The 24935-nt window shown below is 38.0% G+C and overlaps 1 protein-coding gene across 2 annotated transcripts in view; it reads right to left on the bottom strand.

Moving 5' to 3' along the window:
* Nucleotides 1-24935, bottom strand: part of MESR3 (misexpression suppressor of ras 3) — a 46724-nt gene that overhangs the window by 12763 nt on the left and 9026 nt on the right. The window contains exon 1 of one of the 2 annotated variants that reach the window (XM_018455733.1): nt 13043-13184. The exons of the other annotated variant lie outside the window; for it this stretch is intronic. The gene's annotated coding sequence lies outside the window, so the exon portion shown is untranslated. Of the gene's footprint in view, nt 1-13042; nt 13185-24935 lie in introns of those variants that run through there. 2 annotated transcript variants of the gene reach the window in all.

The following is a 24935-nucleotide window of genomic DNA, read 5'->3' as shown; positions in this document are numbered from 1 at the left end:
CATTATCACGTTTATATATGAAAATATCTTTGAAATCTGCAATAGCTGCAATATTAATTTTAAACTTTTGTTTGATTTTATGTACATTCGGTAAATTGCTACGTTACGAAATGTTAATATGTAAAATTTTGTGTGTTATACGAATTTCAATTAAATCTTGTTTAAATTTTCCGTAAAAATAAATTGAAAACACGTATGATTTTGATAATATTTATTAACATTTTATAAAAAATATATAGTTACATGTTTTATAAATAAGTGTGTTTAAAATATATGATTTTGATAATATTTATTAATATTTCATAAAAAATGTATAACTATGTATATGTTATGAGAAATATACAGGGTGTTTCCAAATTAAATGGCAAAACTTCGGGAGCGTGTAGAGGAGTAAAAAACTAAGAAAAAAAGTCCTATAGACATATGCTCGTTTTTGCTCCGTTTCAGAGAAATCGAAAAAAAATGTTTACATTTCTTGCCATATCTAGCACCGACATATTTGATTACATTTTCCACTTTCTGTTATGAATTTGTCAGTCGCTCTTTGAAAGCCTTTAACAGTAGATGAATTTTGTCTTTTGCAATATGCCGCGTACGTATTCTAATAGTGAATATGCTGATATGGTTTTTGTATACGGTTTCTGCAACGGTAATGCTTTAAAGGCGGTGCGAGAATATGCACGACGATTTCCAAACAGAAGAGTGCCAAACCGAAGAGTGTTTATGTTGACATTTAATAGATTGCGAGAGACTGGATCATTTTCAATTCGACAAGAAAACAACCGATTTCAAGCAGCGTTACGAAGAGATTTGCAGGCAGGGAATCGTATTTTACAACATTTTGACAATCATCCTGAGACCAGCGTTCGGAATGCGTCGGCTGTATTGGGAGTGTCACCACAAACAATTTGGCGAACTGTAAAAGGAGATAATCGCTATCCCTACCACATTCAAAAAGTGCAAAATTTATTACCTCAAGATCATTGGAACAGATTGAACTTTTGTAACTGGTACCTTCAGACATGCCACAATGATATTTTATTTCCATCTAAAATAATGTGGTCAGATGAGGCAACATTTACCAGAGGTGGAATAATTAATCAAAGGAATTATGGGCTCATCAAAATCCCAGGTCTGTTAGAGAATACAAATTTCAGCAAGAGTTTTCTGTTAATGTCTGGCTTGGAATTTGGAACGACGTTTTAGTGGGACCGTTTTTTTTACCTGCAAGATTAAATGGGGACCGTTTTCTAAATTTCTTGGAGAATGAATTTTCTGACTATTTAGAAAACATCCCATTACAACAACGTACTGAAATGTGGTTTCAATTAGATGGATGCCCTGCTCATTACAGCAGAGTCGCTAGAACCTGGTTAGATAGAAAATTCCCACAACGATGGATTGGACGTGGAGGAGCAGTACATTGGGCAACTCGTTCGCCCGACTTAACGCCATTAGATTTCTATGCATGGGGTACTCTGAAGCAAGAAGTTTATTCTTCGCCTATTCAATCAGAGCAACATTTGAGAAATCGTATCGTAGCTGCAGCGAACAGAATATCGCAAGAACAGTGCCTGGCTGCTACAAGAGCCGTGTTTGACAGATGCAATGCTTGTATTGCTGCAAGAGGTGCACATTTCGAACAAAATCTTCATTAAAAAGTTTATAAATAAAATAATTAAAATAATAAATTAAATATATTTTTTTCTTTTTTCGTGATTTCCTGCGAAACAAAGCAAAAAGGAGCATATGTCTATAGGACTTTTTTTCTTAGTTTTTTACTCCTCTACACGCTCCCGAAATTTTGCCATTTAATTTGGAAACACCCTGTATATGTAATGCTATTTCGATAATTTTTGAAATATTCAAATAAACTTAATACTTTAAAATAATATTTTGACATAATGAATGTAGCCAGAATAATTACGTAAATCTTTCATTAGATAATAATATTTATCTCTCAGAAATCGTGCAAATTCTGATCCTTGATCTTTGACTATCTTGATCACGTTTGTTCCTTAAGTGATTGATTTATGCAATAGCGGATCTCGTAAGTCTCCTGAACATTCGTGACACGCTGTACACTTTTTATAAAGATAATAAATTGCACGACTGCCTTCTACCAAGGATAATAAGCTATGTTAAGTAACTTCTGACTTAGAACCTTGATCTTCTTTATACTTTAATAAAAAAATTTAGGTTATTAGGTCCTTTGAAATTGCAGCGTAAAAATATTAATAAGTATGTGCTTCAATAAAATTAAATCTTCATTGAATTACTAATTAAATAATAATTGGGAGTACATCGCGTACAATTTGCGTTTTAACATATTGTATCAGTTACCTAAAGATTTTGATTATTATAATTTCTATGATAAGAACCAATTTTTACACTCTAAGATATATCAATGTGGATTTTACATCATGTGCTAGTTTTATATAGGTAATTCTCATCGTGTTAGGGTTAATATTAATACAGTATTAACACCAACACACAATGAGAATTATATAAATACCTTATGGTGTTTAAGTCCACATAAATATTTTTTAGAGTGTATAATATTTTTGATATATCTATAATATTTCTACAATATATAATGATAATAATTTCTAATAATAGTTTATTGTAATAATATGTCTATTGTTTTCCTATGAAGGGTACTATCAGAGTCTATTATTCCGTTTCCAATATTCATTATAGTTAACTCATGGATTATGCAACAATAAAGTGGAATATAACCAACGTATATTTGCCGTACTATAATTGCAGAGAGATAGTATATATGACCATCAAATAAGCACGTACCGAGAAAGCAGCCCGCTTCGTGTTTTCACTGATTATCATGACGATCATCAGGATCACTTCGAAACAGTCGAAGATTTCTCAACCGGTGCATTCTATTGCTTTAATCGTGATCATACGCGTCATATAGCTTTGTTTGGACGGACTGCTCTATTTCGAAATGAAACGACGTCGTTAAGAAGTCACGCGTAACCTAGATCCTGAAGAGGATCTCTCTCCTTCGCTCAAATGTTATTTTACTTATCCACTCCGTTATCGAGTTATTCTTTGAAAATTCGTTACACTTCGATAAACACATATCGTGTACTCCCTCTGAAAAATTCGTTTCGCTCCGATAAATATCGATGTAAAATGGATTGCGAAATATGAATGGTGATACGCGGACGACCCCTTCAAAAATTCTTTACGGGAGAGTTGTAAAAAATTATTTTGCTGCGCATTTGTTGATAAAAACAAAATGACGAGTAAAAAAGGAATTGGAAATAGTATAGTAGAATTAAATAACAAAATTATAAAAAGGAGCTACGAGCCAAATAATTTTACTAATATAATATTAACTACATAAATTATTACCTGACAAAAAAGGAGGGTGAAATTGCGACTAAAAGAATTGCATGAAATAGTGGCAATGCAACAACACAAAATAGATCAAACAACCAAAGCGTTAAATTTATGTCATTCTACTTATTTTGGCTCTAGCGAGCACGTCGGAGGCAAATGGGCTCTATTTGTTGCTAGTAAATTTTTATTAAAGCCACCACGCTTGCATGTTGGCGAGTGTACGTATGGTATATCTACTGATGTATGGGACCTACAATTTAACACCGGATCCGAACGGTGCTGGTGATCATAGATCTCTTAATCACCACACTGAAATAAAAGATTGGCTGCTGTAGCAAATTAAATGGTAAAATATGGCATTTTTAATTGGCTACAGCAGCCAATTTTTGGTTGCGCTAGCTTATCCGCAATGTCAGTATAGGATTTCGATAGGCTAACACAACCAAGAATTGACTGCTACAACCAATTAAAAATGCTATGCCATATTTTACCATTTAATTTGATGCAGCAGCCAATCTTTTTTTTTCAATGCAGATGGAGTCATTTTCGGATCGCGTATGTGGGTGCAGTGGGATTGAACCCGGATCTGATCGCGAGTCAATGGCTACGTTTACACCGTGCATTTAGGCCGCGGCCTATACAATAGATGTCCTTGTTTATCCTGTAGGTTAAACAAAGACACCTATCGTATAGGTCGCGGACTAAGTGCACGGTGTAAACGTAGCCAATCGCACCGAGCGGCAAGCCACTCGATGCCTCAAGAATTAAATAAATTGAATTTCCTCTTCATGTCATAGGACGGTTAAAAATATGAAAAAATCACGAAAAGTATTTTTTATACTTAACATTGTTCTGCTCTTTAAATTCACATTTAATAAACTAATGGTCGTTATGTTATAATTTTCTCTTAATACATTCGCTCTTCTGCGTCGTACACATATAATGCATGAATTAGGGAGAATTGTACAAGATTAACGAATGAAAAAATAAAATTTTTCTTACATTCTGTTAAACAGTTAATGTAACGTTTATGTATCTTTAGTATCACATCGTATAAAATTTCAATCTATTTATTAGGGCAAGTTATGAATAAGCTCTAAAAGGTCGAAAGGTAATGCTCGTGAATACGATCTGCGCTGTAGACGACTATGCAAATTTTATTTCATGATTATTACGGATTCAAGAATCCTTTTGTACCATCCCGCGCAAACAGCACTCGTCGCAAATACGATCGTGTCGATAACTCTGAGACACTTTTGCTCACTCTCGTCCTCTCTCTGGTATCCCACGATAGGTACTTCAGTATTCTCATTTGCACGCGAATAAAACGAATAAGACCCTGCTTTGAGCATTACGCGAGTTCTCGATACGCGGCATCGACACGCAAACGCGTCGCATGCAATCTTGAGTCGTCTTCGAGGCGCCAGGATTCTCGCGGACGAGAATTATCCTTGAATGCGCCTTGGAACCTTACCCAGTAGTTTTCCGAGTCGAGCGGATGCACGCAATTGAGACAACACGATCGCGACAAGAAACCGACACGTCATCACACGGTGGGGAAATCGAGAGTAGTTTGAAGTCGCTTTCTTCCAGGCTTGCGTGGGACAATTCCAGTGATAGATTAACGTACACAATCCTGCGACGTTGGCCGTCACGTCCCCATTCTGCCACTCGCACGCGATTCTGCAAACAGGCAGATAGGTGGATTCACCGAGATTGCCGTAGCCTGTTCCAGTAGGAGCGGACTAAACGTCCGGGATGAACGGCGAGCGGGAAATTCATTCGCCTTTCGCGCGGCACATCGCAGACAATAGCCCTAACCACTTGTCTGCGAAGATCCCCTCGCTCGATTCAGCTGCCTCCGTTAAATCACCGAGTCGATAAAGACGATCTTTTCTCTGTCTAGTGAACAATACTCATTCTGAATCCCTGTAAATTTGGCACGGTCGTAAAAATCTCGAATAGAATTTTGTCCGACAGCTTCTTTTTATTGAATTTTGCAACTGCGCAACTTGCTACGTGATCAACGTTTCATACACGATATATAAAACTTGTTATCTTTAATATAAAGTTTATCTTTCAAAGTGACACACGCGCCGTATCAAGAATAAATATGACCGCTTTATTTTCGTTATATTATCTATAAAGCGATGACTTATCTCGATTAATCTCATCATATCGCATATTGTCTCTGTAAAGTATGTAATTCTTGTTACCTGCTCGTCGATTTAAGAATTCATGTAAAATTCGAATTTTCTAGCTGGAGAGTCGGCTGAGATGAAAGAAAAAGTGTCCGGTACTTAAGTTTCCTACTTTCTCCACACGTGTTAGAAATCACGTGATCGCATTGCCATGTAGAAATGTCAGATCGGAGCACGTGCCGTGCCCGATGAACGAGAGATTTCATCAGAACGCCGCGCGAACGTCTTGGCGTGCGTCTCATTCATGTTGAAAGGCGATCACGTAATCAGTCGTAATTTCGCTGCCGTTTACATCTTGCATTTATAAAGAGAGTGATGCGGAAATGTTATGCTAATCAACGATCAATAGATAGCGCCGGTTGTTGCGCAAATATCCGTTTTATGTATTGTAATATTATACGAAAGTTTACATCGCACTGAGCACGTTTTCACGCATCTTCGTCGAGTGATTTCAGCTTCTATCCTAAGAAAGGATCCTCTCACGTGTATCAATACGGCTGAGAATTGAAAAAAGCCACCGTTATGTTACACTTTTTACTCGATCAATATACACGGTTCGCTAATACGTTGCTGTTACAGTTAATAAAAAATTTCATGAAAATAGAGCGAGACGGATTACCCGGCAAATCGGTTATCTCGATTCGCAGTTTTGTTGAAACGCGTCATCGTTCGATGTACATCACTGAAGTTACAAGTACCATAATAAACAAATTATATTTTTTGCGGATCTTCATAAATTCTTTCAATTAATAATAATTCTTTGATTCATTTTAGAAGGCAATTAGATGAAATTGTGAACAAAGTATCTTCGTTTATTTGCAAGAAATAGTGTGAATTTGGACTGTGAAGGGTTAAAGCAAATATACATATATAAGATGTACAAAACTTGTTTCGTCCTTTAAAGGCGTCTCTCATGCGAGGTACATAAATTCAAAAGATGCTGCTACACGAAAGCGCGCACGCTGTTGGTCGTGATATGCCATGGATCCAATCGGTTGCGGCTGGACTCTCTTCTCTCTCGACCGCATCCCGTGATCGAGTCCAGATTCGTATGCGCGTTAAAGGCGAACGATAAATAAGGGGATTTATGGGTCTCCCTGAGCCGTGAAATTCCACAAGATGAAACTGTAATATCGCTCCACGGTTTTCGAACCTTCTCTCGCCGTATTTACTCTTGTAGGATGGAATGCGTGGCTCGATTTGACGTAGCTAGTATTTTGAACGTAATCGACCGCGTTATCTGGATTAGATTGGTCGTCAATCTATGACTCACTCATGTGAAACTGAGACGAGAAGGGGCGATATATATGTAAAGAGTAAATTTACGGGAAATTACTTTTTCATATTTTTTTTTAAATTTGCCGCGTATAGAAGAAATTATAGATCTTTTCAATAGTTTATTTGCTTAAATTGCTCATTAACGTCTAAAATAATATACGGTCTTAATGCGAATCATTGCAGTATTTATCATTAAAATAAATAAAGTAACTACTGAATGACAGAATTACTACCGCTGAGTAACTGAAAAAAAAGAGATTCCATGAGAAACGAGATTCTATTTCGCATGCTACGCTTCGATCGCGTAAAACTGATATCGTGCGGCAAATCGATAGGATAGTTACGTCCTCCGTAAGCCGGAGCGCGGTATGGAATGCAGGTCGAGTCGAGTAATTCTGCGTTTACGATCGGCGTAATCGGGTCGTCGAGTTTCCCGACGTCGCCGGATGCTGATCGCGGAGACGTCTCCCTCCCCGCGTACGTACTGCGAGCGTGATCTGCATATTCGCCCGTGCAGCCTCCGCTACGATTACCTTTACGGAACGCATACTTCGGTGGAGCTCTATAGCGAGGCGTATTGTGCAGGCGTGCAATAATTCACGTGGAGTTACGTACGCGTACAGTTGCGCGTTACGGTGACAGACATCGAAATGATCGTGCGGGCTGCGACAGCCTATTTCTCGCCTCTCCAATACCGTGCGCACGTGTGCACGCGTGCACGTCGCCACGGCAAAAGTTTAACGCTTATTTACATGATATGTGCACGGTATCGACGTGCGTGGAAAGCCGGCGATCATGCCGTCCCTCGAGACATTAACAATGTACGTGAGCGAAAGGAAAAATCGATGAAAAATCAGATTATCGTTTATAGAACACGTTTCCCTGGGGAGGAAGGTAGCGTAGCTACATTTGAATAATGTCGCGTTGCGAAATCAATGCACTTATTGGATTCCGGGAAATATGGCGGAGTATCAATCCGTGAATTATTCAATTAATCACTGCGTTTAATGGATATTAATCATTTACATATAAATTAATCATAAAATAATAATTATAAAATAATAATTAACGACCCGATGTATTACAAATGTAGCTCTATCGATTTTGACCGAACTGCACTTTCCGCACGTGAATGCGCATACATTCCCCCTTGCATTTAACTCTGAACTACATTGTAACCAATCGCGAGATTTCCAATAAATGTTCACGATGTTGGTAGTTGAATGCCTGAATTTATTTGAAATTGTACGAAAGCAACATGAAATTTTACATAAAACAGCCATTAAACGGCGCCAATATCTTCGGCCAATAGAGCGTGTCACAATTAATGCATCAATGAATTATTAAATGCGTCATTTTCATCGTGTTGACACGACGAAATTACAGTTCGAGAGATAATCAAATACACGTAAAGTGAAATCGCGCTTGTATTTCACTTGTATAAGTACGATCTTCGATGTAAAAAAAGAAAAGAAAGAGAAGTAAATTTAAGCGTATTTAAATACAGCAAATAAATTTTATTCCTAACAATAAATCATTTATTTTATTTTTTTATAATTTTTTTATAATTAATGAGATATATTTTACAGAAATATATATTTTGTTATCACAAACTTTTTATAACCAATATATTATATATCGAAGAAAATATCACGTGTAACATTTGCTTGTAAACATTTCAATTTTTTTCTCAGTGTAACTAAATTTTTAAATACTTCATTAAACCGTCCTTTTTATGCAAACTCGAATGTGACAGCACACTTTCGAAAATTTAAAATTTGGCATTGCGTGTTACTTATTTTGATTAACTCACTAATATTTTTAACAATGAAGCTCGAACGTACGTTTCTGCAATAGTCGCACCTCAGATTCTGCCAACGAAGAATTTCTCGTGGGCGCATTCACGTGCACGTGCGTGCGTGCAACACGGACGTACGTATTAGCTACGGATGCACACGCGTCTACATTTCGTCAGTTCATTTATACGAACGGGCAAAAAGCGGCGGCTGGGATTAATATCGGATTATATTACATCCAGAATAAAATTCGCGAGGGATTAAATTCATGAGAGAATAACGCGACTATGCATGTTTCGAGAGTTTCGCGCATACGGGGAAGAAGTTGTGGATAATGTAGTGGATTTTCATTAGCTTCGGGATACAGGCGGCGTCTGAAAGTAAAGCAACTCGGTCGTACCATCGTTTTTCCGTAATAGATCCGCGCGTATAGTAAAGTTCCTTTCCCAAATGATATTGTATGAGCCATAGATAAGGGCAACTAATTCACCTCGGGAGATGCACACACGGCGCAGTAATGCAAAAGCCAATTGCGTAATTCATAATAGCGTGCGATTCATGTGACAGCGTAATGGAACGACGCAACGAACCGGCAACGTAATGAGATTAATTCCTCGCCGCTTGGTTCCGGTCCGGCGAATTGATTTCTGGTTGGTCTTAACACCGAGTTGTGCCGAATAAAGAAACTCGACACGATTCATTATAGAATAGTTACGCTCTCATTGTAATCAGCTTTGATTCACGTCATGCACAGTGCATCGGGATACTTTACAAGAATTTGAAGGGGATTGATGAGGAAATCCTTACACAATCTTGATGGGCGGCAAGAGAGAATATTTTTGTATTAAATTCTCTCTCTCTCTCTCTCTTCCTCTTTCTCTTTCTCTTTTCGTGGGCGTTGAAGTTTCTGCGAGTGGTATTAATATCGCGGATATTCGTATAACTTGGCAAGAGATAGCGGGAACAAAGAGATGCTTCCTCACACATTCCAGATTTTGATGCATGTGAATACGTGCCCTTTATATACTTCAAGTGTGGCTTTATCTTGCTTTCACTCAATTTTAGTCTACCATTACACACGGATGATTCGAGAAATGATTGCATGAAGAACGTCGTATTACGTATATCTTTGTTAATAACCGTAACAAATCTCTAGCGAATTTAATATTGAAAAATAAAAATTCGTAATAACTAACTTTGCAGAAATTTTTGTTGGAGAAAAATAAGCATCGCGCATACTGACTTCGAATCTATAAACGTTGACAGAAATATCCTTTATAAGTACATAATAATATCATTAAAATTTTTTATAATTAATATCTTTACTGATGCAACTTCTAACGTCAATTAGCGTTCGTGTTTTATTAAATGAATTAAACGTGATCAAACTTACTTCAAAATTATCTGAAAGTAAATTAGAAATGCTGTTTTGCTGTATAAGTAAAATACCATAAAGCGATCTCGTAGAGACTATCGCGGCTCTAATTGGAGTTCATGTCGAGAGTAAGCGATGAACGACGATAAGCATCGATAGTTTGCTAATTATATAAGTGGCAGTCAATTTTGTAACAAAGCAGCTTGAATACACGAGACTTGATTGCTGATTGTCGTGTGCGAAACGATCGACCTACTCGACTCGATTTATTTTCGACAATACCAGCCGACAGCGGCGACTCGATTCGCGACACAAAAGAGATGGAAGGAACTCGTTAGACAGCGTTTGTTAAGCGAGAGCGTTCAACTTGGCGAATGAGAGAACTCGAAAGACTGTCCCTATATAAGCTCGATAGAACTTCCCGCGCGAAAACTTCGTCGAGAGAAGACGAAAGAGACGCAAATTCGAGACGCGTCTTATAAAGCATTCACACTCTCGTAACTTACGTGAATTTCTATTGAGAAATTTTTCCCTCAGCGCTGTTTGTCCTATATAGCTCTTGTAATTAGCAATCGTTCTTATTTTAGCTTTCTCCTTCAGGTTTAATTATAATTATGGCAAATTAAATATAGTTGTAACCATTGTTGTAATTTAATGAAATGATTGCGAAATTTTTTCTTAGAAGAGAAAGACCGATTCTCGAGTAGCGCAAAGTCTGTGAAAACGTAGATAAGCGATTCTTAGAGATTGCGAATTGAAAATCGCTCTCATATCGCGTAACTCTAGACGTCGTGAGAGTTGCAGTTTGCATACGAAGGAGGTATGTAGGTAGATAGATAGATAGATAGGTAGTCTCTATCGCGCGGGGAATGTACGCGCTATCAATTCAGGGCTGATGATTCGCTTCCGCCCACACAGCCTCTTAGTCATTCGGCACAGCTGCCGAATAACAAACAGATACCTCTCCGCAAAAATTCACTTCCGCCATCTTGTCGCATGCATATGCTATCGTGTTGCATATTGAGAGTCGTTGCGTGCTTCACGCATGGTCGCGTGATATTCCTCATGTTGTTTTATGATCAAAAAAACAAAACTACTTCGCAAACGAAGTTTTTACCTGCGGCATGGAAACTGAACAGATTTTATGATTTCATCGTATTTTTCTATATCAAATTTTTAAATAGTCCAAACATTGACGCACGTACGTTACAGTCAAAATTCGAAATTTATCAAAACCATATTTTAGTTAAAATTAATTCTAACAAAATCCTTTCGTCAATATTAGTTTTAACTAATTCAAGAAATTAAATTCTAGCTTTAATTAATTACAGTTAGTATTAATGAAAGAGCTTTATTAGAAATAATATTAACTAGTTAAATCGAGTTTTAACAAATTTTCAGTTTTATGATTGTAATATGCACAAATAAAATTTAATGGAATTGATATGTTTAAGATAACTTGCCACTGTCGCCGTACGGCGATAAATTCGTCATTCTTAACGAATGCGGAGAGTCGTTAAATTCCACCCACGTGTCCTCAACTCACTCACATCGTTAGTCATCTTTATTGGTGCACGTCAGTTACCAGCCATTAGCAGACATTAATCGTTACGAGCATTTCAAAGCGCGAATAAATGCATAACTATCTGTAACACGTGTCGCAATTTCAAGATCATTTTGCGATACGCGGACATTCTAATCCCAAATACGTTGAGAAATTGCGACAGCAAATGTTTTATTTATAGTGATGATAAATCTGCGATTAAATCAGATTCACTGTGCGAATATCGATGTGATTCGAAAATAAGTACATACATTGTGTTGACGTAAGCAATTTTCTTTATTTGCGAAAATACTTTGCTTCCTCATGAGTTCATTTGTCTGATTTTATTGTACGAAGCGACTTCTTTAAAGGAAATTTACCTGTGCCTGAATGAATGATAAATACGTGTAATAAATGATAATTATCGCCAAACGACGCAGCTTGCATTGAATAATTAATTATGGACAAACGTCAGTAGGTTATATAACTGGGAGTGCCATAACAAACGTCACGGCTCCTAATAAACATGCATATATTTTAAAATATGTGTAATCTTTGAAGCGTTGAAGTGATATATCAGTATTTGCAAAATAAAAAGAATGGTGAAAATTTTCTAAAGTTCTTAGTTTTAAGTCGGTATGTTTATAGTTCTTATTTCAAGACTCTGTCTTAAGTAATATCTTAAGATGCTAATACAGTTCTGTGAATGGCTTAAAACAATACTTGAGATAATCTTAAATATAAGAATCAACTATAAGTATCGATTATATATAGATTTTTAATATGTAATTTTCCGAATTTTTTTGTTTAAAAAATAGAAAATTTACAATGATATTTATTGACAAGTCAATTCTACAGAAATAGAACAATAATTTATGGATAGATAACATTGCGCTATGCTATGTAAATAACAAGGTCTTACAAAGTTTTTTCACAGTCTCTAGAAACTACGTCGATTAAAGACAACGTTTTTAATTTCTTCGTGTCAGAAGTTATGCAAAACGCTTTGTGTCGCGGGACTCAAGGAAGAAATCTTTTGAGTAACCTTCCGAGTGTAGTAAGTGGCAGCGAGGTCCTTAGCGATATTTGCAAGTCTCGTCTGGGCACTTTACGGCGACAATTATGGAAGATTCTCGCGTCACTATAGCAAAGTCTTTTTCCGTGTGAAAAAAACCACCGACGCTTTAAAAGACTGGGACTCATTTTAGCTCTCTAACAAAGATCTGAGAACAGCGATTACTCGTGACAATGACGCGTGCTGCAATCGTGCAACAGTGAGTTGCGATTATTGTCGCCTTTAAATTCAGATAGCATCTGGACTAGTAATTATACGGAATTTATTTTAGTTTCTGTAGATTTATATAAATGGAAATTAAAGTCATATAAGTATATCTGTATATTTTTTATATATTAAAAACATATCTGATGTGTATTTATGACTTTAATTAACTGATATATACTTAGTGAAAACTTAACTAACACTTACTTGATAAGTTATAAATAATTTTCTAAAGTTTTGTCGGCATAAGCGAGCGCTCGTCGTATATACTGGAACCAGCTTCACTTCGATAATGAAAAAAGAATATTCGACGACGTAGACTGACCCTAGAGGCTTTTCAAGACGTGTCCGTCCATATTTTTACAACGCACCTCGCCGAGCCGTGCGAACGGGAAACAAGGAGAGTAGTCTCTTCCCAGAAACTCTGATGTCACGTCTCACCTTCCGCCGGTTCCGAGCTGAAGTCGATTCTAAACTGCGCAGGAATACCTGCACGGATGATGATATAATGACGTCGCGTCAGCCAGCGCAATTTATTTCCCGCTGGAATACGCACAGACTCGTATCGTCGCAAACGCGATAGCGACTCGATGAAAACAATCAGAGAGGAGGAATTTAATTGACGTAACGCGGACGATAGCATCGCTACATCAGCGAGTTTTTCGAGTTCGTGTATCCTACGTTACATTGTATACATTCCAATTAGCAGGCACGCAAAGCGTCACTAATTTTTATGTACGAAAGATAACAAGCCGCGAGAGTCGCAGATAGTTGCAAGCGATCACGCGCTAATTAAACGTTTTTTTTTCATTTATTACATTTGCGCACAATGTTAACATTGCGCTGTATCTGAATTTATCGGACATGCTTTCTTATCGGAAATAAAAATTTTCATCAATCGAACTTATCTTCTTCATCTATATTATACTCACTGGAATTTAATACAAAGAAAGATAACAAAGGTTTAATCCAAGTTATTGACGTAATTTATTTTCGAGTAATATAATCAGAAGCAATAACTATTTATCTTTGTTTTATAATAATGTCTTCAGTTGATTTATTTGAAGAAATATCAGGATTAAGTGGACGATCGACGAGCGGTAGTGCTTCCAGGGAACAGTTCCGCTGTATAAAAACTCGCATTCGTGACCGGGCACATGGGAGACCTTTAAAGCGAGACAGTGTCGGACGACCCCGAGAACTTGCCGATTAGTTCCAGCGCTAAAACAGGTTATCGTTGGCGAAGAGAGACCGAGGATGTCGGACCTTGCTTGCCTGAGGTTGCCGCCGCGTGACGTCATCCTCTCGTATAAAGACCAGATTCTTGCTCACGGTCGACCATGGAGCCTAACGTTAATAACTCCGAAGATACCAGAAATTTGATAGACTATCTAATCGTTATTTCAATATTGATAATAATATAAGACACTCCAGAATTTTTTTAACTTCCACAGGTCAACTTTTTGCTCGTCAAATTAATGATTGATTTTGCTTATAAATTATACGGTCAAAGGATTCGCAATTAATGAATTTTTACGAATTATGCCGTAGCAATTATTTACGTTATTAACAACATATTGACTTCTCTCACTGACGACGTTTCTGATTTCGTATTTGTCAAGATCGCGATTTATGCGCTCATTCAAGTCCCAATGACTAATCGTTGCGGAAAAAGACGCTCGCACAAGGCAATAATCAATTCGTTTTTACGATTCAGAGAGGATGAATAATCGCAACCAGACGCTGTAGCAAATGCATCGTGCACACGCGTTCGTCCGATGCAAGTCAAGCGCAGTTTAACCACCTTGGAAACACGAGCTGTTGGACAGGACGATCACGTTCAACGAACGTGGCTTATCACTCTTTGAGAAAGGATAAATAACACGTGCGTACGTCAAAGTTTGCGATACGCAACTGACTGGCTGCTTCTGATCGTGCAGAACCAGAGTTGTGAAACAGAAATTTCGATGCCTGTAGGTTTCCATTAAAATTTTAATATCGACTAGTAATAAATAAATAAATTTAATATGACATTTAAATCACAAAATAGCTTTAATTAAGAAAATCTATGTTGCAATTGTGTGCTCTATTATTTTAACAATTTTTTCATTAACGTAACAATCATAGACTCCTTTCTTGTTTTCCTTCTCTCAACTTTCAATCAAGTTTAGTCTCAAAAATAACAAACACTTTAATGTGTACTTTGAGAAGCATGACGGCCTTATATTTAATCTAAAAGGAGAGTCAACATTCGCCGCTATGCTAGTCGATCTTATTTAATAGTGACTCAGAATCGTGCGAAAGTCGAGGTTATAGGCCGAATAACCCGTAGATTTCCATTTAGTCCTTGACGGAGATGAATATTAGAGTCACGCGCGGCCCGTCGTTTAATACGAGTCGGAGTTAACGTGACCGCTGCGCGAACTTTATCTATCTGTACACATTCAGGACGAATCATTGTCGAGCGACATCCAGTCGGTATTGTATTTACGCAGTTATTATTTCCACCAGGTCTCGGTTTGCTTCGAGAGTGATTTCGTCGACTCCCGCGAGCTCTCGAGAGACGGTCGCATAATTGGAGTAGGACTGCGCAAATTCCCACGTCGACCGTTTTTCAGCGTGTGTATCCATTACGCGCGAGTAATCCTTGAGAAAAAGCACGGGTAATGTGTCTGTGTCCCGCGAGAGAAAGACGGGAATCAGATGCATCAGCAATAAATCGCACGAAGATGAACTCGATTACGAGAAACTTTATGGCCGCGTTATATTCTGGTTGTTTTCAGTAACGAGACAGAACGAGAAATTCGTCGTGGGGTGCCTGCGCAGCACGGGACGTTCTCGGGAGATAAGAATCGTGCATATCTGGCTGGGGCTCGGTAATGGCTCGCGATAAAAAAAAATATGGGAACAGTTATCATAAACTTTACGAGCGATCTTGAGTGAGCGAGATAGCTTCCTTAATTCTCCGACGAACAAAACGGACTCACGTAATTGTATGGTCTTGTATGTATGTCGTGGAAATTTTTGTCAAGGGCGAGCATCTTTGTAGGAGCTTCAGTAAAAACTCTACTCAGTTCCGTCGTTTAACGAACGGGATTTGCGTAATTATTTCATTTTTTATGTCTAGTGTCTAATTGATAAAGTGGCGTGAGTTCAGTAGATGTTCTAGTTTAAATTAAGATAATCGTTACTTTTAAAAATAAATTTAATTAACAGTTAAGAAAAACTATAAAAAGATAAAGAAGTTTATGAAATTATGAATATTACGTTATATTGTTATTCACTCGTAAAGTTTATGACAACTATTCTTTTTATCGTGAGTCATTATTTATATTTTTATGATAAATGAAATAATGTGATGGTAAATAATATTTTGGTACCATATTTAAAATGAATATGAACCTGTATATACAAGTTCTTCGTAATTACGAGTCTAAATTAGTAGTAAATTGTAAGTCATGTAATAAAGAGAAAATGTAGCAGAAAGAAGCTGTTACGACGATAATAAAAAGGTTGCGGAAAAAAATGCAAAAGTGCCGTGCAGCCAGTTGGCGCACACGAGTCCGATGCACGATGCAGTCGTGTATGTGACATAAGTGCATCCAGTATCATCTGCTCCCATGCGGTTAACCCAACCGGATATGGCACAGACCTCTAGAGGTTAAGAGACATTAATGGGCTAATAGGGACGCTAATGATTCATTAGCCGGTACGTTAATATCAACTAACTTTCCGCGGCAGAGTCGTCCACGTCAGCCGCAGTGTCAACATCCGATACAATCGAGAGGTCGAAGACCCTGTCTTCTATTTTCGGGCAAGATATCAGATAAATGATCGTTAATCATGGAAAGCAGCCAACTCAATGAAATTCCAATTTCTTCTTATAAATATCTGTGTGCGCATTTCTAATTGTCGAGACGACTTCGGTTCGTTAATACAATAATTCATTCGTAGTGTCTCTACGTTTCGTTATCGCGTGATTTTTCATTTGCAGGCGACGCTCGTGCCGCGGAAAAGGTTTTAAAACCCACGTCGTACCTGTACATATTAACGACATGATATTTATCAAGAAGCGCGCTTCTTGCGCGCTTGCAACCGGTCGGGCCACAAATTGCAGTTCCAACCTTGTCCGAGCCTTCCCACTCGATCTTCCTGTTTCGCGAAGGAGGTTTCAGGGTCTTGACACCTGACATGTTACCTAAAAGGAACGGAGACCTCGGCGGCAGGAGACAGAGAGACACCGCTGTGCTGTTGCATTTTTTTTCCGTGACCGCGCGCGCACATAGAATTTTTATCAATACATAAATGCTTTGACAAATACATTCTTGTGCACGACTGTACCACATGTGTGATTATCTACCTCGTAAAAGCTTAGGAACGTCTCCTAATGTTTCCTGGATGCGTCACGTTTAACCTTCGTACGCTTTTATTTTCGATTATAACAGATGTTACTGAGTAGAAACGCCATGTCGCGATCGAGAAAGATCACTCGTTAACATTAACTCGCGATCCTTGGCATTTACCAAGAATTATATCCGCCGCTCTCGAAGAGCGCTTTAGCTAGCATCACTAGCAAATGCAATTATCCTAACACGATCCTGCAATTTATAATTCGTTACTAGTAAATTGAACAAAAATCAACAGCTTTAAATTGCATCTTTTAAATAAAAACCAGAATGCATTTAAAACACGATAGTTTAGACATAAGCTTATTTTCTCAAAAAGTGTTGTAATAATACACAAGAATAAATAAATATTGATATTTTCGATCATTAGAAGGGATCTTAAGCTTAATATTTTTTGTAGAAAAACAAAGAAATTATTATTAAGATCTTCTTAACAATCGAAAATATTAATACGTATTTATTTATTTATTTATTTTGTATTTCACACAATAAGTATTAAGTTATGATTCTGGTTGCTTTTTAAGATATTACAATTATATTCCAATGGGATTCAACTGAAAGTTCACTTTGTTGATTTATCGCCTGCGAGTTATATATCGTTCTTTGGCTCACCGACACACTTTGAATTTCGACACTCTATCGACACGTTTCGAATTCTCATCGCACCATTATCTTTTGTTCATCGTATACGGCGCATACTTCACGCGCCACAGCATGTACGTTTGATACATCGAGCACCGTGAATATATAACTTCGCGATGTCTGATCGAAAAATGACAGTGCTGATATTCGCAAAATCGTCGACGCGGAGCATAGATACATTTGGAACACGCGGAGAGACGCGTGATCCGCTCGTAAAAAATTCCATTACGGCGCATAGTATAGGCTTCCAGCATATTTCAATTTGTTTGTAGAACAAGGAAAGAAAATACCTCTTATTTTTCATGCACGCCCATCGGTATAGCGCGCGGTGTACGATTTATTTTACATTTCCCTAGCTGCCCAAAAATTGCGTGCGCAACAAAAATCAACGGAACACGGCTGTATATTGAGTCTTATCTAAATAAAATGTCCATGTTACAAATGTTACGTTACAAAAAATAACACAAAATTTTACTGAAATAATGCATGCAAAGCTTTATTATATATAGGGTGACCATGTTGGAATTGTGTTCAAAATAAATTGTTATATTTTTCCTCTTTTGTTTCGACAATGATTTTTCTGATTTTCTGAGAGTCGGATATTTGAGATTCGTTAATAATTTCATTTGAGCCGTTTACAAGTCCATTTTGATACTTCATTACATAAAGTATTTACTTTTAAATTATATCAAGTAATCATACATGTAATGTATAAGTAATTACTGAATATAATTTAAAAATAGGAATATAAAATTATATTTTACATTTCCATGAACCAAAAAGTCACGATAAAATCGACATTTGTCGGTTAGTTCATTAATATCTGACCCTTAAATTTTCGTTTCCATCTGATCGCAAATTCGTTGTGTAAACCGAACTTCGTTACGAGAGAGCGCGCTTACCCGATTCAAATGTGACAGCGACCTAATTATTCTGTCACTACGTGGCAATTTTTCTTCTTCTTTTCTCTCTCGAATTCTGTGGACATGCTTCGACCACCCGCGTGACTTTCGAAGAATGAGAACAGAGTGCCATCATCTCTTTCTCTTGTCTGAAAAAAAGTCATCTCTTTGAAGTTCCACAGAAAGTAGAACTCGGTAGATCGTCTGTCGCGAAAGGGAAGCACGACATGCTTTCTCGGCTGCCGAGAACAGTACGACTGACTACCTACCGACTATTGTACGAAATGAGACGCGAAACAAGTTGGAAGCTTTTAGCGAATCGGACTGGCGAAAGCAGTTCGAGATTGGACGGCAGAAAATTCAGTTAAATTCACGTTAGTCGTCCAGTTTTTTTTCTCTTCTGCTACGAAGAATGGTCAGAGGAAACGGGAGCATGGATTAGATCCGATTATAATTGCAATGTTTATTAATATTTCATCTCATAAATTTACATTTATTCAATTAGCCTGAAATATTTACCATTCGTAGATACGGATCGAGAGAGCGGCCGGAACTCGCGTGCTACATTCGCTACAAATTAACAGCATCATTTGCAACTTGCGTGCACGTAATTGTCACTGTCACGAATCATGCATGCCGGAACATTATTTCGTCAAGTGAGCTCTCCGGACAGATCGGGTATCCCGAATTTCACCTGCCGAGATAAGAATGTGGAGCAACGCGTCGCGCCAGTATAGTGAGTGGGAGTAAACCTGTTTTCGTGCGTCTGACCGCGTCGGGGAAGAATGTCTCTCCATGGTAACGCAAGGTGCAAAGGGAAGAAAAGGTATCATGGAAGAAAGCTATGGATCGTGGATCCACCTTGTCACCGTGGTTGAAAAATGCGAAGAACGCCGAGTATCCGAACGACGGTATCCCACGGCGATGATCTAAACTGGGACACAGAAAACTTGGGCACTTCCATTCGCCTAATCCTCTATGGTTGATAACCGTGTTGCGAGAGGCGGTAACCGTCGGACTTTTCAATTTCGCCATACCGTTAGGCCGTCGTCCCGATTTAACGATACATCAATACGTACATACTTCTCGCGCGGTCAAGGCGGAAAATTAGCGATCTAAGACGCGTATCCCACTTCGCTTAATTTATTTCGTTAAAAGTAGAGACATTAGAATTGTAACAGCGTCCGTTGAAAAATCATCTAATTTCTAACATAATGTTTAGATTTATTTACACCTTTTCGTGCGAGTTTACTGACATTAACTTGTACTAAAAATCTAGATTATCTAACTTTGAAGATTTACTCTTCGTTCGTATATCTTGCCTGCAGGATAAACGGACAGTAAGCAAACTTAGTTAACTAAGTTGAAGCTCTTACCTATCTTGGCGTAACAAGGCTTTAGTTCGGTTCCACCTGCTTACGTGTAAATGGATTAGCGCAGCAACGCTACTAGGCGTCTCAAATAAATATAACGCGTAGTGTTGCATAGGTGCGTAACGTTAGGATGAAAATTAATCTCTTGAGCATTTTTCCTTTCAAGAATCACTTTGTATCGCGATTCTTCCACGTTGTTCGTGTATTTTTTACAATCATGCGAAAGAAGCGGTCGTTCTCGTTGAAGCCGAAATCGATATTCATTAATTTCGTTTATCGGACCGCGCGAATCTACTGCGAGGGGCATCGCATCGAAAACCGGTTCAATTTCGCTCCGGTTAATCACGCACGCGGTGCGTATAGCGGCATCCCGGCTTTACTCGTACAATTATTCTTCGGCGGTCTCGCGTCCATGAATATTGTCTGAGAGAAGAAGAGAAAGAGGAATCACGTGGTTGTGCCTGAGGAGGTAGAAGTTTGAGAAAAATTCAAGGCGAGAAATGCATTCACACGCCGAGCATTTCTACACGTATCGACCTCTTTCGTGTCTCTTTAAAAAGGAGGATAAAAATGAACGCGTAATAGACGTCGGGTTCCCAGATACAGGAATTCTGCTGGCAGCGCACAATTTTTAATGTGCACTTGGGTGTAAAGTGCACGATGTGTAATACACGTGTAAATGAAATTTTTTTTCATACACCAAGTTTGAGAATTAAAATTTGAAGGAGTAATTTTTGATTCTGTTAAAATGTTAATCTGTTAAAATATTAAATTTCATGCATTTTATATTTTTTCGTCATAATCGAGCCGTAAACTTGATTAATTATTACAATATTGATTAATGAACGTTAATTGTTTTTTTTTAATGATAGAATAATGTTTGCGAAACATACGAGAGAGAGAGAGAGAGAGAGAGAGAGAGAGAGAGAGAAAGAAGCGTTCTAAATAATTAAAAGCTGTGGTCCAACACTGTATGGAATAATTGAATTCGATTCAGCATTAAAAATAATGGACGTAGATATATGATATATCGAAAAGGAATCAAAAGCGACAGTTCACTATTGAGGTTGAAACGACAGTTGGAAACAATTGCGAATACAATTTTTTGGCCTCGTGCTATTGCATGTGCGACGCTATTTCCAATAATTGCAAATAATTGTTACCCGAAAGGGAACATTCAATAACTATACCCCATCGAGTGCAAAATAAAGATCGCGCTTTATTGCAAGAATTCAAAAAATGACGAATACACATATTTGTATTATTATTGTGAATCCAAATAAAATAATTACTTCCCGAACATAAATAATATCGAACGGATAATTTAATATTTGAATACTTGGGACAAGGTATATTTCTTTATAAAAAAAAGCAATTCAATAATTATTATAAAGAAATTAGGAGTACAAAAATGAATATTTTTATTGATTATCATATAGTTATCGCAAGATAATAATTTTATCATTAAAAACTTATCGTATTCAAATTATTCCTTTCACCGCATTACGCTTTCGGCCATAACTTCATAAACGACGAAAGTTGTAATAGCGTCGGTTTGATTGATACGCATCGAAGTAGCGCTTTCAATTGGTACGGTTGATAACTTTCACACTTAATTACGAATCCCCACTTAATTACGACCGAAGACGCCAGCAGCTCGTTGACCCGTCCCGGGACTTGTGCGCACATCGCTGCCACATCTATCGATTTCTCGAGGGAACCAACAGACCGGAAGTGGACTCTTCCGTGCGCACTGAAGGAGATGCACATGGTAATTAATGAAATTGCTTTTAGTGGCGATTCATTTTCGTTTCGCGAAATCGCTTCTTACACTTTCTCACCTTTTGCTCTTACGAGTTTTTTCTTTTGCTCTGAAACAATGCGAGGTCTTCTGATTTTTCTGAGCTACCTTGTATTATACCTGTATCTCTAAATCGACGACCCGATAACTAGACGAGACGGTTCTAAAAGCTCATTTCACAAGCCATTGAAGCATAAATTATTTCGTCGTCGATTGCTTCTTCTCGAGAGTTATACAACGATCCCCGTAAGGAGAATCTCCTTGATCAAATGCGCAATTCAATAGGTCATTTCCTGAAAAAAAAAGTTAGCCAAGCGTCTTCAGCTGGCGATCAGGAGAAAGGTGAATTTCTCCGTCTGTCGCACATAAATCTCTATTTCGGCGATCGAGGAAGTCGAACTCGAACATCGTAACCCTGCGTCTGCGCGGTCGCGATTTTCGAGATCTCAACGCGATCGCGGCACATGCCCGATACGAAGGCACGATCCTTCTTCGTTCCCTTCGGATCCCGTTCTCTCTCGTGTGCTGGAAGGCAAAAGGATCGCGACGCGAAAGACGGGCGAGAGAGAATCGCGGTGCAAAGGGTGAGGAGGACGAAGAAGAGGAGAAAAGATCGGTCAACGAACCAACTGACCATACACCGGGCCCCTGGTTGTACCTCACCTCGCACACTCCCTCCGCTTTCCTCGTATTACTTCTCGGTGAATTTTTGCATACCGGTCACGGCACCTGAATTTAAAACGTCGGCCGGGTTCGTCTCTTTTGCTCCTCTCTCGCTCCTTTCTCGCTTCTCTCGCCGAACACGGGAGAAGAAAGTAGCCGATACGCGATCAGGTGCGCGCGCGTGGCCGTTCTTGTATTCCTTAGGAGAATAATATAGTAATCGTGTGTACGCGCTACTAGCAAACTTAACATCAATCATTTGCGCGTGTTGAGGAAAAATTCAAGTTCGCGCTTCAGCTCGCTTATTCACGAGGATACTTCCACCGATCAGTGATGACTACGCTTGTTTCTGCAATCGTATAATCATTGCAACGGAACGAAATAAGCGAGGGAGGTTGTAATTTTACTGGCGTTTAACGTCGTACTACTATAATTAATTGAATAATCGATGCCATGCCGCTCACCGCGAGAAAGTCGGCATCTTAGCAGCTCGGCAGCCTTCATCGCGAGAATTTATCGTCGTCACGGCCAAACTGGATTGAGTAATTCACTATGCAATTAATTATTAATGGCGATAAATACGTACAAATTTATGATTAACCTATCTCACTACTGCGTAAAATCTTTCTGTTTTAACTTCTTATTTATCTTCTCTCCGCTACTATTTTGTTGCACCATTCCTTTCTCCTGCTCCGTATTTTCTCATTTTTTTAAATTTATATGTAGGTAATATATGAGCAGTTTCTCTTCTTCTAATCACAATTGCGCTATAGATGTAATCTACATTACAGATCAACAGCAATTAACCAGGCAATTTAGAAAGTTTATTACCTTTTTAGAAGAAAATTACCTTTTTTCTAATATTAAAATTAGATAATACACAAACAATTTAAGAAAGTTGCAATAATTATTGAAAAACAAAATAATTATTGAAAGAAAAAACGCTTATAAGGTTAATTTTCAATCGGACTTGTGTACGTATATACTCGCTTATATATAACAATTTTATTATAACAATATTATTATGTAATAATTTTACTATAACAATAATTTTATCTGCTTCTTTCTAATAATAATATAGCTTATAATCACCTGTTTATACGAACAAAACGTTATGAAAAACATAATTGATAATGCTCTAAATTATATTATTTTCTATCGTATCCACATCAGAAAAGGTTCACGAGATTCTTAACATTTAGAGCCAGCTGTTGGAGAAGTTCGTTGGAAATCGGGAAGTTGAATTGTTCAAATCAGTTACGCGCCGCGTAGACTACGGGCCTGTGAGATTGTATCGCGCAATAAAATCAAATTGAACGCCACGATTCGGTTAACTTCTCGGAACTATTTTAAGTACGTATCTCACGAGTTTCGGCCGCAATTCGAGAGGAAATCCGGATTACGGAGCGGACGGTTGTCCCGTTCCCAGCCGTTGCGAACGAAGTTCCAGATCCTAAATTTATCCGATCGTAAAGACTACAGGCTACTATAGAAACACGGTACCCGGTGCACGCACCATCGCGCACAAGAGATACCTAAGTAATCGCAGTTCGCGCGGCGGCTCGAGCTTCGAAGGTGCGGTGCCACGAACCGGCGAGCGACCCTTGACATAGTTTCCCGCGGCGTGATTTCTTTTTTTTCTCTTCGACTGAGGTAATTACACGGCGAGATCTCGAGCTTCCGCAGCTATCAATTTTTCTATAGCGCGACTTTTATCCATCTACGAAACAGCAAGAAGCGAAAAAATCGCGATTAGCGACTTTCCACGTGATTCCGACCGTCGAATCGTGCCTACACTGTTAGAAATGTGACCACGAGCTTCCTTTACATGCATAAATAAAGCTCGTGGGTATGAACGAAATTAAAAGTAACGAATGATTTAACTGAAAATTAAGTTACAGTAATTACTTAAATGTAATGAACGTGTACATTAAATTTATGAAATTTAATGTACTTTTCATAAAATTTTACATCAAATTTCATAAATTTTCATGAAAAATACATTAAATTTCATGTACACAAATATACTTTTCAGTTATAAATACATTAAATTTAATGTAACGTCATAAAATTAAGTTCAAATTGTGTAAATTAAAAGTATATTAAATTTCATGAAATTTTTTACAGTGCAGTCACGTTAGCGACTACGTTGGTCCCTAACGAGACGATTCTTCGATATTTTCCTCTATGTGCGCTTCGTGCGAACTCGGGTAAGAGCAGAATGAAAGATGGTAATGATGCGTGCGGCTAAAGTACGCACGTAAATCGCCGCGAATTGCAACTCGTTGCAATACCGGTTCAAAGATCGTCGAA

Source organism: Mycetomoellerius zeteki, unplaced genomic scaffold (genome assembly GCF_001594055.1).
Source record: "Mycetomoellerius zeteki isolate Tzet28-1 unplaced genomic scaffold, Tzet1.0 scaffold51, whole genome shotgun sequence".
Taxonomy (NCBI): Eukaryota; Metazoa; Arthropoda; class Insecta; order Hymenoptera; family Formicidae; genus Mycetomoellerius; species Mycetomoellerius zeteki.
Note: the sequence above shows the minus strand (reverse complement) of the source record. Positions and strands in the feature narration are given on the sequence as shown.